This window comes from Stegodyphus dumicola, chromosome 1 (genome assembly GCF_044657685.1).
Source record: "Stegodyphus dumicola isolate Sdum_Otavi_A_Nest chromosome 1, ASM4465768v1".
Taxonomy (NCBI): Eukaryota; Metazoa; Arthropoda; class Arachnida; order Araneae; family Eresidae; genus Stegodyphus; species Stegodyphus dumicola.
Window position 1 is genome coordinate 253640542 of NC_140768.1, and position 18788 is coordinate 253659329.

An 18788-nucleotide genomic window follows, 5' to 3' on the forward strand; every position below is an offset into this window, starting at 1 on the left:
ATATAAGCCTGGTTCTGTCAATGCAAAGGGAAGTTTCAATAAAGGGTTTGTGATTGTTGAAGGGTTTTTTACGATGGGAAATTACGAAGAATAGAAAAAAATTTTAAAACCAACTCAATGTAATATCAAGAAAAAGCTTCAAGTTCGATATTTATATAAGAAGTTCCGTTTCTTTATCCTATTTACTTTCAACGATCGAAATTTCATCAAGACAAAGCAACAAGCCGTACTTCGAAAAGTATCACTGGGATTCATTGAAAAAATGAAGTCTGATGCAGGTATTGCATATATGCCTCTTCAACGTATTCCTGTGAAGTCCCTTAATCTTTTACCTACGGATTATTGTGTCTCTGGTTTTTTGAAGAGAGCTCTTTCTAAACAACGATCACGATTAACGGATTATGGAAAGTAAAGGAAGAGGAACGGAATTCAATACCGATGGAAACTTTACGAAAACTGTTCTATCATGGAAATCATGAAGCAGATTTATAGTACATGAAAAAAGATTATCAGATCGAACATTAAAAAATATTGTTTACATTTTAAACATTAATTAAACTGCCCCGAAATCGTTCTGACAAATCCCCCTCTGTACAAATCCGAGAACCCTGGTAGTGACTGTAGTAGGGGTCCTTACGTATGGTATAAGAAAATCAACTTACTGAATAATTAATTTATCAAGAAGTATTTGTATATTTGCATAGAATTAAGTGAGTTCTTTGTTAGCAAGTAACAGGAAAAATAAAACCTGGCCGCATAGAGTCCCATAACTGGGCATATTTCAGTCTAAATCAAATTTTGTGGTGCCAAATTGTTTTTGAGAAAATAGCTTTTTATTTGTTAAATATTTTAACTTTTTAATTTCTGATTGCAGATCTAAAGTAAAACGATATCACAGTGATCTTTATTTTGGTTAATCCATCTTCTTCAAGTCTTGCTGTTCATTTACAAAGGTTCTGCTCTTTATTTCTATAAGGGCATTGCACTGCTAAATGGTTAATTTAGATCCCCAGTGTCCCTGAACCATAAAAGCAATGCATTTATGATAACATGATATGTGAGAATATAGAACTTTCCCCGAACTTAACAGAGAAAACTTTCTTCCTCACATTTAAAATGTTGAATGGCAAGGATGGTTTCCAGTTCTTCAGCAACATCCATTTTCTTCAAGCCGATTTCCCAAAATTTCACTGAGCCTTTTTTTTTTTTCTTCGACTTGCTTTTCATTTCATATCTTCGTCGACAAACAAGTGATCCACTGGGAAAGCGCTTATAAGCTTATTAAGCTCTAACAACGGATACAGAGCACAATCAAGGATTATGTCCCTTGAGAAGCAACACTGATGGCATTGACATACTCAATAGAAAGGCCTACTCTAACGGGGAGTGAGTACTTTCGAAAGACTGGATTGGGACATTGGTATGTAATCAGTTGGGGGTTCTTCACTTTTACAAGGTCCAAATATTAGACTTCATACCGATAACTTACACATGAAAAGTGTTTTATATAAGAAAGTTGCGGAAATGCATAACAGTACACAAAAATAAGATTTTTACAATATTTATAACATGCACATTGACAAATATTCAGTTTTTAGATTACAGGAGATGAAATCCAATTACTACTTGAAAGGCATGAGTTGTAATAAGAAAATTAAAACTAAGTTTTCCATTAATTAGCACGCAATTAATAATTTCTTACAATGTTAATAAACATTCATGTACTAAACGATGACTATATCAATGGAATTTTAACAGAAACAGAAAATTAAGATTTTAAATTGGATTATCAGGAACAGAGCCGGATTTAGACTTGACAAGGCCCTAAGCTATGTGAGAAATGGGGCCCTTTATAAATCTGTTATACTAAATTTTAATACTATATTATATTTTAATTTTATTTTGGAGGCGGGCCAAGAGAGAGAAGTGCCCCTAAACTAGCTTTTGTAGCTGATATGTAAATCCTGCACTTATCAGGAACCAAATGACAGCAGAAATAGTTTTTTAGGAAATTACTCTTTACATTAAAAATGAAAAAGATAATAGATATTTTCATCTCGCACCTAAAATACAAAATATGAAAAGTTAAATTATATATAGCTTTCAGTTTTCCATTTCTAACTAGTAAAAATTTAATACCTATTGATTTAGAAAATTTAAAATTGACATTTAAATATCCAAATCATGTAAATATTATATCGAAATTTTTTCAGAAATATGTAATTTCAATCATTCAGGGCGCTAAAGCAACTACGACTTTAGATATTCAAAGATTATACTAGCAAAATAATTGAAAGTTGTATCTGAGTTCCCTTGCGTTGACAATTGTTCCAACGTTGTTAGTTGCTGGAGTTTCTCGGGAAAAAAATTTTCAGTAAAACTTAAAATAAAATAATTTCGTTTGGAATTTTCACTAAATGAAGAAAATAATTAAATAGGACATTTCCACCTATATATGATCATACTATATAAAGAGAAAAGTCATAATTGACATGTCTAAAGTTAAATAAATGATTACTAAAATTGTGAAAACGGGAAAAACAATTAAAAAAATCTGATGGGAACACCACATGATTTCCTTGTACGGAATATTAAATTATACGCAATTTTGCAGCATTTTCATTTAAACTTATTTCCTTGAATTTCATTAGAGATATATTTCTCATTCAAATAGTTCAGTTCTCACTTCGCGACAAGGCAAAAGTGCATAAAAACTCAAGATATCCATATTAAAAATTCAAAGTTATAGAAAAACATAAAACACAAATACAGTTAAAACAATTAAAAAACAATTTTTTTTACAATTAAAACTACAGTATCTACGCAAAAACAAGCAATTCGACCAACGGGCAAGAAGGCATATTTTTAGGTGCACAAAACTGAAAGTTTACTTTTCTTCTCACTCACAAAAAGACGTTGAAGGCGTAGAAATTGACTTAATTTGTTGTGGATGCTATGCTAATATATGGGATAATTTAATAGCTAAAACGATAATTCCAGAATGAATTAAACATGATTTAATTCTCAATAATAAAAGGATACGCTACTTTGTTGTTGCAAAGCTTAATTTCTCTAGATTGGCATCAAATCACTATTCTGCTAATTTTCAAATGTAAACAAATATGTCTGCCATGGTAAAAAATTAGGCTTGGCCGCCGCACGTAAACAACTTTTGAATTGTTGATAATTCTACAACTGTAATATGCAGGTTAACTAAAGGCATAAAAACCTTAACCGGAAGATAAGAACAACATAATTCAATCATTTTTATAGCAAAAAATGCACAATTTACCAACATATAAGAAAAAAAAAAAAAAAACTGAGCTCACGAAGATAAGCAACAGAATGGGTATATATATGTGTTTACTTTTAGTGCGGCCGATTGCCACTAAAATGGGAGACGCACATTTACATGTTATAGCAGTCCTATATACAAAATTTCAACGTTCTGAGGATACTTCTTTCTGAGTTATGCGAGATACATACGTACGTACGTGCTTACAGATGTCACGAAAAAAAATCTCATCTGAATCCATTTTAAATCAGTTTTACAATTCGTTTTGGGAAAAAGAGTCCTTTATTCTGTCGAAGCATCTTTAAATTGCATTCGATAGCGGTCAAAATAGATATTTTCGTTGAACTATGCTAACCGGAGTCTTTCGTTATTTCAATACTTCCTTTAGTTCGTACAAGGAAGTAAAAATTATGGATGATTTTGCTTCAATAAACGAAAAAATAAATACAAACTACTATAAAGATATAATAAAGACAGAAAATCTGAAGTGATTCAGATTTTAACATCTCAATAGAGGATTTGTTAAGGTTTTTCATCTTTCATTGAGCATCCCAGATTACCAATCTGCTATTGTTATTCTTTTATTATTGTTATTCATGTTAATTTCTTTATTGATACTGAAAAAAATGTTAATTCTTTTATTGATACTGAAAATCACTAGCAATAATTTCTCATTGCTAGTGAAATTGTTGATTTTTCAACTGGATTTTATTCTACTTTTATTACTGATGCATATTCTTGCATTATAATTCTCACAAACATTTTGAGTAATACATATTTTTTATTGATCTTACTCTTAAAGAGCTAAATTTTTCGACTGTATCTATATTTCGAGATAAGATAAAAAATCTGATGTGTACACCACGTGACTTCCTTTTACGGAATATTAAATTATACGCATTTTTTCTTGCATTTTATTTAAACTTATTAGATTGAATTAAACCTACTTCGCCGACAGCGCATAAACCACAATAGAATAAATGCATTCTTTAAAATTCACTCTGTTTACTATAGCGACACTCTGGCGCTAGGTTTACTTAACAGTATTATATTTCGTTCATATTATAACTCATAATGCACAAAATTTATATAATTTAAAGAATTATCTAATCGTTGCCACATGTTCTACTCAAATACTATAATAAAGCTAGAACTATGTATAAAAGAAATTAAGCAAACAAAACAAAACAGAAACAGTTTTTCACAGACGATTGAGTATTTCTCATTTAATTCAGAAGGCAAAATACATAAAAACTCAAAATATCTATATTAAAAATTACAAAGTAAATTTCAAACGCTTATTTCCTCGAAAAAATTCCAGAAAGAATTAAGCATGATTTAATTGGCAATAATAAATGAATGCGTTATCTTTGTTGAAGCTAAGTTTCTCTAGATTGGCAACAAATCCACTAGTCTCCTGTTTCAAATGTAAACATCAATGGCCGCCGTTAAAAACAGGCTTAGAGGCAATTAAATAACTTTAAAATTGCTGATAATTCTAAAAATATTGCACACAGATTTACTGAAGGCATAAAATCCTTAACCGGAACACAAAAACAACATAATTCAATCATTTTTAAAGCAAAAAATGTACAATTTACAAACATATAAGAGTAAAGAAACTGAGATCACTGAGCCGGGTAATAGAGTGGATATATATATAGATATATTTATATACGTTTGGTGCGGCCGATTGCAACCAAAATACGAGGTGCACATCTACCTGTTATAGCAGTCCTATATACAAAATTTCAACGTTTTGAGGCTACTCGTTTTTGAGTTATGCGAGATACGTACGTACGTACGTACATACGTTCGTACAGACGCCCCGAAAAATTCTCTTCAGAATTAATTTTTAAGCAGTTTTATAATTTTTTTTGAAGGAAAAGAGTATTTTATTCTGTCCTTACGTACAGATATCACGCAAAAACATCGTTAAATTGCATTCGATAGCGGTCAAAATGGATATTTTCGTTGAAATATGCTGCCTGAAACTTTTCGCGATTACAATACTTCCTTTTTACTTCGTACAAGGAAGTAAAAATGGTTATACTTTTTGCTTTATAAGCATACAGTTTTCGTGTATTTATATTATTTGCTGCTATTAATTTAACAAAGAAGAATTGCAGCGTCATTACAGTGCTTCATGGGCGAACACCCTTTACTGAAGATAACTGCTAATTGTAGTTTCGATAATTGTTATTCGATTGAAATAATCTGATGGATTTCGCCATGTTTACAAATATGTGTCAACTATACCTAGAATGTCCACCTCACAACATACCTTACCTTAGGTGTAACAATCCTCAAATTATTTGTAATATTAAATTAGCCACCTATGAACTTACAAATATTTCCTTTGAATAAATTACTTTGTACTATTATTAAAAAATAACCCTAATTGAAAGCTCTAATTGAAGGAAAAAGAAAGCACAGAAAATTTCAATTAAAATATTAAAATAAATAATAATCTAAGTTTTCCGAGACATATTCATTTATTGAAAAATGATACGTGTTAAAGATGATACATAACTTTTTTTAAATTTGAAGCAGATATTTTCATTCTTCAGCGTTTCAGAATTAAAAATAATTTTACACAGGTAATGAATAAACCTGAAATCATCAACTGACAGATTTAATAAAGGCAGAACTGAAGTGTATAGGAAATTTAAAAATGTAAATTTTCCAGTGTGAAGGATACATACTTATCTTTATTATACACAAATGACATAACTTTAATATGTAAATTGCAAAGCTCACACTCCGTCGTTCCTTACAATGAAAATTTTAAATTTCCATTTGTCAATAAAAATATAAATCATAGATCTGAAATGACTGAAATTCCTTAAAAATCCTAAACAAAAGACAGGAGCAGGTATCGTTTTCAAAAGATAATTTAAGATATAGTCAGTCGCATTTAATATTTGAGAATTTTTATTAACAAGATTTGTTATATTTATGTAAATAATACGCTGTAAATATTTTAGGAAAAGTAACAATCATTTCAAATCTACTACAATGAAATAGAGCAAAATGCACATATTTCTATCGTTTTAAGTGTTTTTAAACACTATTTTTAAAACCGAAATTTGATAGTCTAAAGATTAGTTAAAATAAATATAAGTTTGAAATAAATTTGCATAATACTCAACGTATTTAATAAAAAAAATTTAACGCTGCAAAAAATAGTTTCACACCAGATCAGACACTCCCAGACCATTATTAGTTAGTCTCGAAATTGGATTTTGAATTGGTTCACTTAAAATGGCATATAACTTTTGAAATCTTTGCCACCCAATATTACCTTCTTCCATTATTTTTAAGGAAAGCAAATATTAAACATTGAAGAATCCGCATTTATATACGTTCCTCATATTGCGAAAACACGCTGGCAGCTAGAACCCTCAGATTTTGAATAACGTAGTCCTCTGCCTAAACATGCCCACCTGGAAGCCCGAATTTTGAATTTCGAATTTGTTTTATTATTTTTTATTTCTTATTTTGTAAAACTGTAATGGATTTTTGACTAACAAACTCAACGATTTGAAAGAGCGCAATTGTAGCACTCTTCGAAATAAACTCGGCTCTATAAAAGCAATGTGTCATCACGGTCGGAAATAAAATATCTTTATCAGCGTGCCGCCATTCCCTAAAGATCCTTCAGATATTTTCAAATCTAACTAATGAAATAACTAAGCGATTTAAAAGTAACAAACACAGTTTTTAAAAATGCTTTTTCCTTCTTTTTAATGTCAGTGATTTAAATAAACATGTATTAAAATCATGAGACGTCTAATTAGAAATATTCAATACTTTTATGGAATTATACTAGCTTAACTCATTAAAATCATAATATACTCTTTTCTTTATAATAACTATATCAGGCAGGCAGTGGTGCGAGAGGCTAGTTCTTAAAGAAATAATATAACGAATATAAAAATATGTATCGCAACCTCTAAATCCCTCTATCGGGAATTCCAAACATATGCTGTGTTTAAATAGTTTGAAAGTGATATTTAATAAAGAAAGTTAACGTATATAAAGTTAATAATGAAAAGATAAAAAAAAAAAAAAGTTTTGACCATCTTACAGAGAAAGCTGAATATTGGATGAACTTGTAGAGACATTACCTTATTTCGAAGCAGGAGAGATGAAAAATGAGCGATGCCCTCGCCGGGAGTCCAACCACGGACCTCTCGAATACGCGCTGAGTGTGCTGACCACTACAACACGAAGGCATGCTAAGAAGGCGGGAGGATTTCTAAACATATTTTTGTGATTTTATAGTTGAAATTGTGTAGCGCAAGTTCGAAGAAAATGATGCTTCATAATAAAGTTAAAAAGTCATAATAAAGTTAAAAAGACAAAAAAAAAAAAAAAAACAGGGGGGGGGAGAGAATGCTTAGCAGAAGGGAGTACGAGCTAAGCGAGATTATAAAAAATCTTAACAAATAATTTCAGATGACTGTTAAAGTATGAAACCTTTCAGTTTTTTTTTTTTTTTTTTTTTTTTTTTTTTCTTCCCTTGAATAACAATTATATTAACATTTTGTAGTAGGTAGCCTTTTTGAATATTTTTACATTCTGTAAATTTATGAAATAGCAGTTTGCAAAAATTTAAGTATCTCAAAGCAATTACTTTAACTTCTGTAAAAAAGGTAATACGTATATCTTTTCAAGTCCAAACTCAGACTACTGAAGAAAGCAAACTTGTAATTATTTTTTCTCTTTGTTAGAGCTTCATGCTGTTATTTGCAAGTATTTAGCATAACTTATCTTTTGTTCTTATTTTTAAAGGCAAATTTAAGCAACTATACTTAAAATTTTAAGGTAAAATTTTAAAATATTACTATATGAACATCATTTACGCGCAGGTGGCTTTAATTACTTTATTTATAGAACACCTTTTTATTTGGATTACTGAATTAATATTGATTTATATGACATACAGTTGACTGTGATGCAGAATTAATTTTTTACTAAGACAGCGTGCAATTTTTTTTTTTTTTTTTTTTTGTCTTTTTAGTGTTAACATTTTACAAGTTAACGTTATTCATTAAATATCATGTTCTTTGCACTTACGTCACAAAAAATTCAATTCAACAAGAAAATCACAAAATATTTAAAACCAGGGTACTTCTCCGTTTTGCCGACGCAGGCGTTAAAGTCGTCAATAATAGTGCAAATGATGCCAAACGTAATATCCCCGCTGGTAACCTTTTACGCATCATTTTCAAAACAAATCGCAGCCATTTCTTAACAGGTTGATTGTTTCTTTCAATACTGGCGTACAGTTACGTAAAATTTTTACCAGATAGTTCAGTTTTATGCTCTAAGGCCATTCGCGGTGATTAAGTCAATTAGGATGTAATCACACCGCTCACCCGATGGCGAAAACGTAGAAATGTCAAAGTCAAGCGTTAAATTCATCCATTCTAATGAGAATGCATTTGCGAAGTAAAGCACTGCTGTTTCACATAATTTCTGAGTAAGCTATTCGTAAGAATTGAAATAATTCATTAAACTTGTATTCCAAATTAAGATTTAATTTGAAATTAATGTAGATAATTACTGAGAGAGTTACATTTTTGTAGCGTAGTTTACGTGAGATGACATGACTTGGGATCACGTGATATGAAAAAAGCGAATCAGGTTGTTGAACCATGAAAGCATAGTAAATTCTTAAATTAATATCTTTTTACAATATTATTGTCTTTATTTATTGGCTTTTTACAAAATTTTGAACGATATTAAAATGTTTATGCCTTCAAAATAAAAATTCTTAGAAATAACATTTGTTAACATTTTTTTATGTGTATACTGTATAGTCGCTAATATAGTAATAAAGTCTGCTTGGCAAGATTCGCGCCGGCGAAACGGAAAAGTATCAAAAAACAGCTTATCTTTAAAATTCCCGATAGAAGGTCATGCCTTTTTTTTTGTATTAGGAATATGTTTTCTTTCAATGACTAACTAGCCGCTCGCAGAGCAAGCCACCTAAAATAGTTATCATAAAAAAAAAAAAAAAATGTAATGATTTTAATGAGCCCAGGTAGTGTAATTTCATAATAATTATGAATATTTCTAATCACATAACTCTTTTTAATACATGTTTATTTAAATCAATCATATTAAATAGAAGAAAACTTTATAGTTCCTTTTAAATCACTTAGTTTATTACTCAGTAAATTCCACATTAAATTTGAAAGTATCTGATGCTTTACTGAATGGTAACATGCTGGTACGCGGAAGATAAAAACATTTTATTTGCGCTCGCGACAACACATTGCTTTTACAGAGTCGAGTTTGTTAATTAAAACTGAAAGATATAAGATAATCTTACCTTCTTCCGAATGGCAACAGACTCGCGCATTGGAGATAAAAATGTTTCATTTCAGACAGTGCTGCCACTGTTCGCATCGTTGAGTCTGTTAATCAAAAATTCATTAAAGTTTTAGAAAATGCCAAATAAATAATAAAACAAATTCGGTATTCAAAATTCAGGCTTCTGGGAGTACATGTTCGGGTGTAGGACTACGTTATTTAAAATTTGATATCTTTTAACTACCGTCATGGTTTCGCAGTGCGATAAGCATACATACATACATTATTTAATAGCACCTTTATTTAAAAATAATATCCTGCGATAATATTTGGTGGCAATAGTCTGAAACCGATATGCCGTTTATAGCCAACCGACTCAAAATCCCATTTCAAAACTAATAACCCTTTTTGTGCTAAAAATCCTGTAGTTGAGGGTTTTTTAAATTGCATAGTGCCTTGGGTCCCAGAGAGGTTTAATTGGATCTTGGTATATGTTATGCAAACCTACTCACAGCAGTCGAATTAACAAAGGCAGATAATAAACTTACTACTGCAGATGATTACCTGTCAAAAAATTATTACAGAATGAGTTAAACAATTTTAATCTCTGAACAATACAAAAAACATGAATTAGTAATCAATAAAATTGAAAGACGATTTTAGTACTGAATAATTTTAGCAGTATATCTTTATTCTAAGAACGCGATCAAATTATTCTATTCATCATCATAAATAGATTCTGATTCGAGAAGAAATAATTTCGTATTTATTAAGAAATATGAAATATTGTTATTTCGTTTAAGTTAAACTCTTATTTATACACGCTGTTTGAATAAACTAAAAGAAACGGTTTTTCATCTATTTATAAAGAATGTATTCACTATCGAAGGAAAAAGTGCACGTAATATAAATATTATTCGAAAAATTTCTTACTGACAGAAATTTTAATTGGAATTTCTCTTCCGTATTTGCCGAAAGTACTAGACTAAAAATTATCTCGCTCAGCTTTAGAAGAAATGCTGCTATTTATAACGAGAAGAATTTTTTTTATTATTTGTTTATTAGATGGATTATCAAGAATCATTAAAAATAAAAATACCATTAAAGTTTTTAAAAAAATTATGGTGATATAAAAGAATTGAGGGATTAAAAAACTCCTTTTTGCTTTTTACGTAGTGAATTTCGGATTCAATACATTTGATAGGATAATTAATTATCGTTTAAAATTATTATTAGCTCTCTGAGTTTTAGTTCCATTTACATCACCAGCATAATGTAAAAGACATATGATATGGATTAATCTAAAAATGAAGCAGCCCAGAAAAGATATATATTATAAGCAATTAATATTTATAGAACAGAAAAGGGAATACCCCAATTAAAATGCAGAATCAAGGGGCTAATCGCCGCAAAATAGACTTTATTAGAAACGTTTCGGGAATTTTTGGTACTTCACCATGAATTTCTTCATTAATTTCCCATAATCGTAAAATTAAATAACAGTATATTATACTAAATTACAAATTTTTTATTTAAAAAAGTTAAAATGGTGCTTTTTTTTTTTTTATCAGTTTTACGGTTATTTTTGAAAACCGGTTTCTTAATGACAGAACTTTATTGACTATGTCTCTTTTTACAGAACTTAATCAAGTTTAGAAAATAATTTTGATCAGATTCGCCACTGAATAAATATATAACTAGATTCAGTTATCATGCAGTAATAATTAAAAATTCAGAAATCGATAAACAATCCAGTTTTAATCAAATATTCAAGTTTTAATCTTTCAAAATCAGTTTTAATCAAAATTTATTTTTAATGATTCTTGATAATCCATCTAATAAACAAATAATAAAAAAAATTCTTCTCGTTATAAATAGCAGCATGTTAATGAAAAATGTCAGGTTTCATAGAAATGCGATTGATAATCAAACCCCCAGAACTTGCTATTTTAACATAAGGGACAGTATCCAAAATTATAATCATACAATGGAAAGAAATAATGCATTACTTCTAAACCTGAAAATTACTAACGTAAAAGTAAGTCTTTCTCAGAAAGGTATAGTAGACATGAAGCTAGAATTCGTTATTTAAAACAAAGAAAATAAAGGTCAAATTAAATTTCTGCTTCAACTGAATTTAGATATTTCGACAACGACATTTGCACTGCTAGCTGTTAAGGATGATATATACACTACTAACTGAGTGTCTGAAAGACATGTCTTTAATTTCTTCTAAAATTCACCGCACTCATGACCTGTGTGAAAATAAGGTCAAGATTTTTTACTTTGGCTGATTCACTTCTCAGACTGTTTCCACCAAATATTATAGCCCTGTATTATATTTAAAGAAACTAAATAATGAAGAATCTGTACAAACGCATGAATGTTTCTCGCACTACGAGAAAACAAAGGTACCTAGAGCCATCAAATTTTGAATAACGTAGTCCTCCAACTGAACACGGGCACCTTGGAAGCCCAAATTTTGAATTTCGAATTTGTTTTATTATCTATTTCAAATTTTGTAAAACTTAAATACATTTTTGATTAACAAACTCAACGATTTCAAAGCGAGCAATGGCAACACTGTACGGAAAAAACCAGCGCGAGAGACTGTCTATCTGAAGTTCTAAAGATATGCCGGTTTGCTGTGTTTTAATATTTTGTGATATTGCTGTTAAATTGAATTTTATGTGGTTTAAGTGCAAAGAACATGATATTTAATAAATAAAGACAACAAGAAAAACGTTAAAAGTTTTCAGATTAAAAAAAAGATTTATTTATTTCACTTCTATTCTACTTAAAAAACGTTTCAAGGATTTAAAAATTTACTTACCTAGGGACGGATTCGAAAACCACTTGGATTTTAAAAAATGGAGGAAGTTTTTATGCTGAAGTATCAAAATTAGAGCACCTACAATGGAAAGCTTGTTATTTCAATCATAAATTCGTCTTTCACTTTGTTTCACGTGCAGGTTTTATGCATGAAAACTTCTACCGGAAGCATACTGTCTTGTTGCAGCGTTAAATTCATTAAATGGCACTGTAAAAAGGGGTATGATGATGACCTTTTCTATATATTGTTAATTCTTCAAGGTGATGTAATTAAGTTGAGAATATAATCCAGTAATTCGCATGATCATATGCAGCTTTTAAGGTGAGTTTAACTTGTGACCTTTTTTCTTAATAATTGCGGTGACTTTGTTTGTTACTTTTACCTAGTGATGAGATGACGTTGAGATGCATTTCCGGCTAAAGCGGATAAGACAGTAATTCCTAGTGAATCATTTTATGTTCGATTCTCGGAGCTTGAACGAGCAGACTACAAGTTTTTTCTGTGATTTTCTTCACATGAAAATGCTATCAGAAAAGTATCCTAAAGAATTCTCCACGAAGACAAATTTCTTAAGGCAAGATAGCCCTTGAATACCTTAATAGTATAATACACTACAAAAAATCTGGTGATCACATGACTTCCGAAAAACCGCGTGACTTCCTTGTACAGAATATTAAATTATTCGCATTTTTTCCTTGCATTTCATTTAAACTTATTGGATTTAATTAAATCTACTTCGTAGTTAACGCGTAAATCCCAATAGAATAAATGCACTCCTAAAAATTCACTGTATTTGTTTACCATAGCGACACTCTTGTGCTAGGTTTACTTTCATTCATTTTATAACTCAGAATGCAAGAAATTTACATCATCTGAAGAATTATCTAATTGTTGCCACATATTATATTCAAATACTATAATAAAACTAAAACGATGTATAAAAGAAATTAAACAAACAGCAAATAAAAAGAAACATTTTTTTCACAGACGATTTAGTATTTCCCATTTAATTAATTCAGTTCTCACTTCGTGACAAGGCAAAAATACATAAAAACTCAAAATATCTATATTAAAAATTACGAAGTAAATCATAAACACTTATTTCCTCGAATAAATTCCGGAATAGGTTAAGCATCATTTAATTCGCAATAATAAACGGAGCCTTATCTTTGTTGTTGCGAAGCTTAGTTTCTCTAGATTCGCAACAAGTCCACTATTCTGCTAAGTTTTAAATATAAAGAAACATGGCCGTCAGGGTAAAAATACTTAGGCTTAGCGGCACTTAAACAACTTTTAAATTGTTGATTAATCCTACAAATATTGCATGCAGATATACTAAAGGCATAAAAACCTTAACCGGAAGATAAGAACAACATAATTCAATCATTTTTAAAGCAAAAAATGCACAATTTACAAACATATAAGAGTAAAGAAACTGAGATCACTGAGCCGGGTAATAGAGTGGATATATATATAGATATATTTATATACGTTTGGTGCGGCCGATTGCAACCAAAATACGAGGTGCACATCTACATGTCATAGCAATCCTACATACAAAATTTCAACGTTCTGAGGCTACTCGTTTTTGAGTTATGCGAGATTCGTACGTACACACAGACACCATGTAAAATTCTCTTTAGAATTCCTTTTAAATCTTTATAATTTTTTTTGGGGGGAAAGAGTCCTTTATTCTGTCCCTATGTGCAGATGTCACGCAAAAACATCGTTAAATTGCATTCGATTACGGCCAAAATGGATATTTTCGTTGAAATAGGATACCCGAAATTTTTCGCGATTACAATACTTGCTTTTTACTTCGTACAAGGAAGTAAAAACATACATTTAGTTTCATATCATATAAAATTCAGCGCAAAGATATACTCTACTTACCCTTTTATATTTTCGTATTCTTCTGAAGTAGCTCACTTATACTTCGTTTAAAAATAAAATTAATTCTCTCTAATATGATCACCCCTGGTTCCAGAGGAAATCAGGTTTTGGGTAAATGGCCATTTCAGAGAGATGACGTTCAAGATTGATGTTTATTTCTATTCTCCAAAGTACTCGTTACTTTCGGATGTAGTCTTTCCAAGGAGATGGTCCCTACAAGAGGATTCGTTGTATATCTAATTTAGACATGAGTACTGGTTTAAAATACATATATTTCTGTAAAAAAGCCCTTTCTAAAATTTTCCTCCTGAAAATTCTGGTTTTAATTCAAAATTTTCTTCTATCTCCTGTTCAAGTGAGAAATACTTTTACTGAACAATGTTCAGATCTGAGAAAGGAAGAAATACTTTTACTGAACAATGTTCAGATCTGAAAAGTTCAGATTAACAAAGATCGCAAAAATTAAATAAATGCAGCTTGAAAAACTATACAACTGATATAAATTAAGAAGTATATTAAAATATTTATTTATTTTTAAATTACGATTTCACTTTCAAAAGTTCCTTTAAACAACATTTGATTGATATTTGTTAATGGCCCTGGATCTTACAGAAAAAATTAGTTGTCACGCTGAAGACAATGATCTGATAAAGCGATAAGCCTTTTTGTAAAAAACTGCTAAATACTAAGATTGGCATGCAGTATATCGAATCGAATTTTTATTATTCTAAACTTATAAGGTATTTTCTCCCTCCTTACTGCGTGCTTTTGTGGTGTAATTACATAGCTCATCTAGGTAGCATACGAGATGTCCGCTATCCGAATCCCGACATAGGCACTGCAAATTTTTCATGTTCTGCTTCAAACAAAAATGAATGACTCTTCAAATGACATCCGAACTTAGATTTTGTGAACAATAATTCGTCATCACCAAGATTTTTTTTAATGGTCTCCCTCCTCCCCAGTCATCCTTTAAGGGGATGGACTACATAAGGTATTTTTCCCTCCTTACCGCGGACCTTTGTGGTGTAATATGCAACAAGTCCCGCTAGCAATCGGGAGGTCTAGTGTTCGAAGGTCTGATGGAGATGACATTGCACATGTTTAATTTCTTTTGCTTCAGATAAAAGCCTAATGACTATGCAATGTTTACAAGGAATTGTCGTTTCGTTCTGTGCGTTCTGTGTATGCTTTTTGTGATTTAACTGATAGCATTTCTGGCTGGCAGTCGGAAGATTCGTGACTCGAATCCCGGTTAAGTCACAGGAGAATTTTCGTGCTTCGCATCCCGAAAAACCTAGCAGGTTCTACAGTGGTGTCCAGTTGTGGCGGACGACAATTCCTCACCACCTGAACTTGACTGAGTCTGATTCCTCTTACCCAGTTGCCCTTTAAGTAGGTGAGGATACAAAGAATTATTTGATTCTCGCAGTGCGTACTTTCATGCTGTAACTGGTTGCACGTTCACCTAGCAACTGGAAGAATCCACGGTCGGAGTTCTGGGAAGGGCAAAGCAGAATTTTTACCTTTCTGGTTCCAGAATAAAACCTAATGAAATCATAAATTTGCTCGGATTTTGAATAAGGAAACCAGGAAATTAGAAAATGTAAATTTATCCTTTATTTTTTACCGAATAAGTTTTAAGCTTTTTCCCGTACTGCTCCTTTTATTAAATCATCATTCTACATTGAAATAAAGATTTTAAATGCAGTAGTTTTTGTAATTACACATTTATTTTTACACATTTATTATTTTTATACAGCAGAACTTTCCTTATGGTATAGAATGTATACGTTTCGCTTCAGATAAGCACATCTATGATATCTGTGAGATTGACAACGCCTGGAAGCGGTATGGGCAGCCATGAGATTCTCTAATCACGAAACCTTTAATAATAATAACAACAACAATAATAATAAGTAAATAAATAAAATTCTCCACAAACTGAACATTATAAATGCCGAAATTGTATTTCAGTACTGCATTCCATTTCATTTCTAAGATCCCCCTTTCATTCTGTGTTGAAATCCTATTTATATTACTTCAAAGTTTTAAATGTGATGCCATCGCATAATTCTTCACCTTTGCACTGCTAAAGCATAAATCACTTTTATATTTGAAATCATTTCAGTTTAAGCTGATTTCGATTACACTCAATTTAGGATAATTACTAGGACTAAATACTTATTTAGGACTAAATAATACAATTTAGGACTAAATAACTGCATTTATATGATCCTGAAACTGAAGTTTCTAGAACGCAGTGAACTTTTTGAAACCCTGTCACATGATTGCCGTTTTGACTCAGGATCAATGACAAAAACCCAGCCTTAATTTCAACAACAGCAATAATGTTTATGAAACATCAAAATTTAATCCTTGTTTTTCACGATATACAGACTAAATCACGACACACAGAAATTTGATCTTTCTGAATGTCATGATTTTATCCAATTGGCAAATATGAATTGTTTCGCCATTAATGAGCGAAGGAAAAACGCAAATTTTTTTCCCAGTGAAGATGTTCCGTGACAGTTTGGGGAGCAATGTCTTAACTGGTATCAGCTTAACAGCTATAATTCTAACATTCTAAGACACAAGCGACGATTTACCAGCAATAACTGTCGAACTTTTCCGATGTTCTTATCAGTTCGCGACTATGAAGAACCATAATTAACATCTTCGCACACATCACCAAATCATCCGTACCAATGAAAAACATTTATCATGTTAATGCTTGATCCCCGTACGCTTTGAACCAACGTCTCAAATATTTTGTTACTGTTGCAAATATTTTGTTACTGTCTTTACCGCTTTACAGCTATTCTTTTCTTTGCTTTCGAATTCATAAAATCATGTCCAACGGATAAGAGCAAACGATTAACTGCATAAAAAGTTCTGACGATATGATGTCACAGTAATAAACGTTGCCCTATGTTTCCAGCAAAGCCTGTGGCAAGTTTGCTAGATTTTGTAACACAAGATTAGTCCTAAAATTGCGTAGGATAATTAAGTTTTCTGAAAAAATTTAAATTAACTATGCTATGATATTTAGCAAGTTAGGTATATTAGATACATTTTCGGTTTATGCTATTTTCTATCATAGATTTTATCAGGATGTAACTCAGTCATAGGAGGAAGAATACCTGCACAGCATTTTATTATCTTATGAAGTATAAGTTATTAATCTAGAAAAAAAAATTGTAAAAATTTGTTTAGCAGTATTTCTTGTTTCAGAAGGAGATTTTTAGATCTTATTTTTTTCCAATGATCGAATGGAAAGCTAAGCAACCCCGGAGTCAACCGCCGCATCGTAAGCCCCTTACGGCAAGCACGCGGTTTTCGAACGGCTGCGCTCTTAGATTTCTCCTTTCCGAAGTTTGAATTCGATGAATCCTTAAAATAATCCAACAGATGGCGGCACCTGTACAAAGCGAAGATGAAGCTCACGACTCCTCCCAAGATGCAACTGGCGAGCGGCTGTCTATCTTTCTGACGTCACACGAGCTACTCGCAGTTTACTGAATGGAAGGTCAGCAGCGGGAAGCGCTCTGTGATCTCCCCGCTTTTGGAACGCTTTTTAGCGTAAAAGGCGCCCGCCCCTTTGTGGAGTTGTACCGTATCAGACAGCAGCATGCCCAGAAGGAAGCAGGATCGCCCCAAACGCATGAAATGTAAGTGAAACTTCCGTTCGAAATCCGTTTTCCGAGAGCGAGCGGCGAGGCTTAGTGCAGACGCTCGATTGTCAAATAGCTTCGCACTGCTCCTTCAATACCTTGACAGCTATCCCTCGCCCTTCCGTCAAACATCAAACAGAGCTACCGTTCGCTCTGCGCAGAACGCTGCTTTCGGTATGGCGTTTTTTCCCGTTTCCCGGCTCCGAATCTTGTCGGATTTTTTTAAAAAACTGCGGAGGAATGTCAGAAAGAAGTGTTAGAATTATTAAACAGCAGAAAAACCGAGAACTTTGTTAAAACATTAGAGATAGAATTTTAAACTGACTCTCTCTCTACCGATAAATTTGTTTTGACTCGAGTTTGGATTTTTATAGTTGACTAAAACTCGGAAAATTTCGAATGCCGCCTGCGTTTGATATTAAAAAAGTAGAAATATTTTCTTATCCACCTGTTTATAAGCAGGTTCAAAATAATAAATACTAGCAAAATAAAATTTAAATATTTCTGAACAACAGCACGTTGAAAATTTTGTTCTTCAGAATTTTCACCTACTTCTAACTGTTTCTTGTGTTTTGAACACTTTTCTTCTCTCTTTGCTTTTGTTTACAGTGTAGTCACATGCTTCTGCTTGTACTAAGTACGCGAAATCTTGCTTAGTTTGAAATAATCTCGCAATTTCTTTTCCTAGCTTTTGAATGATTGCGTAATCACGTAAACTGTAAAAGCTGTGAACAGTCAATGGTTTCCAATATGATTTGAAATATAT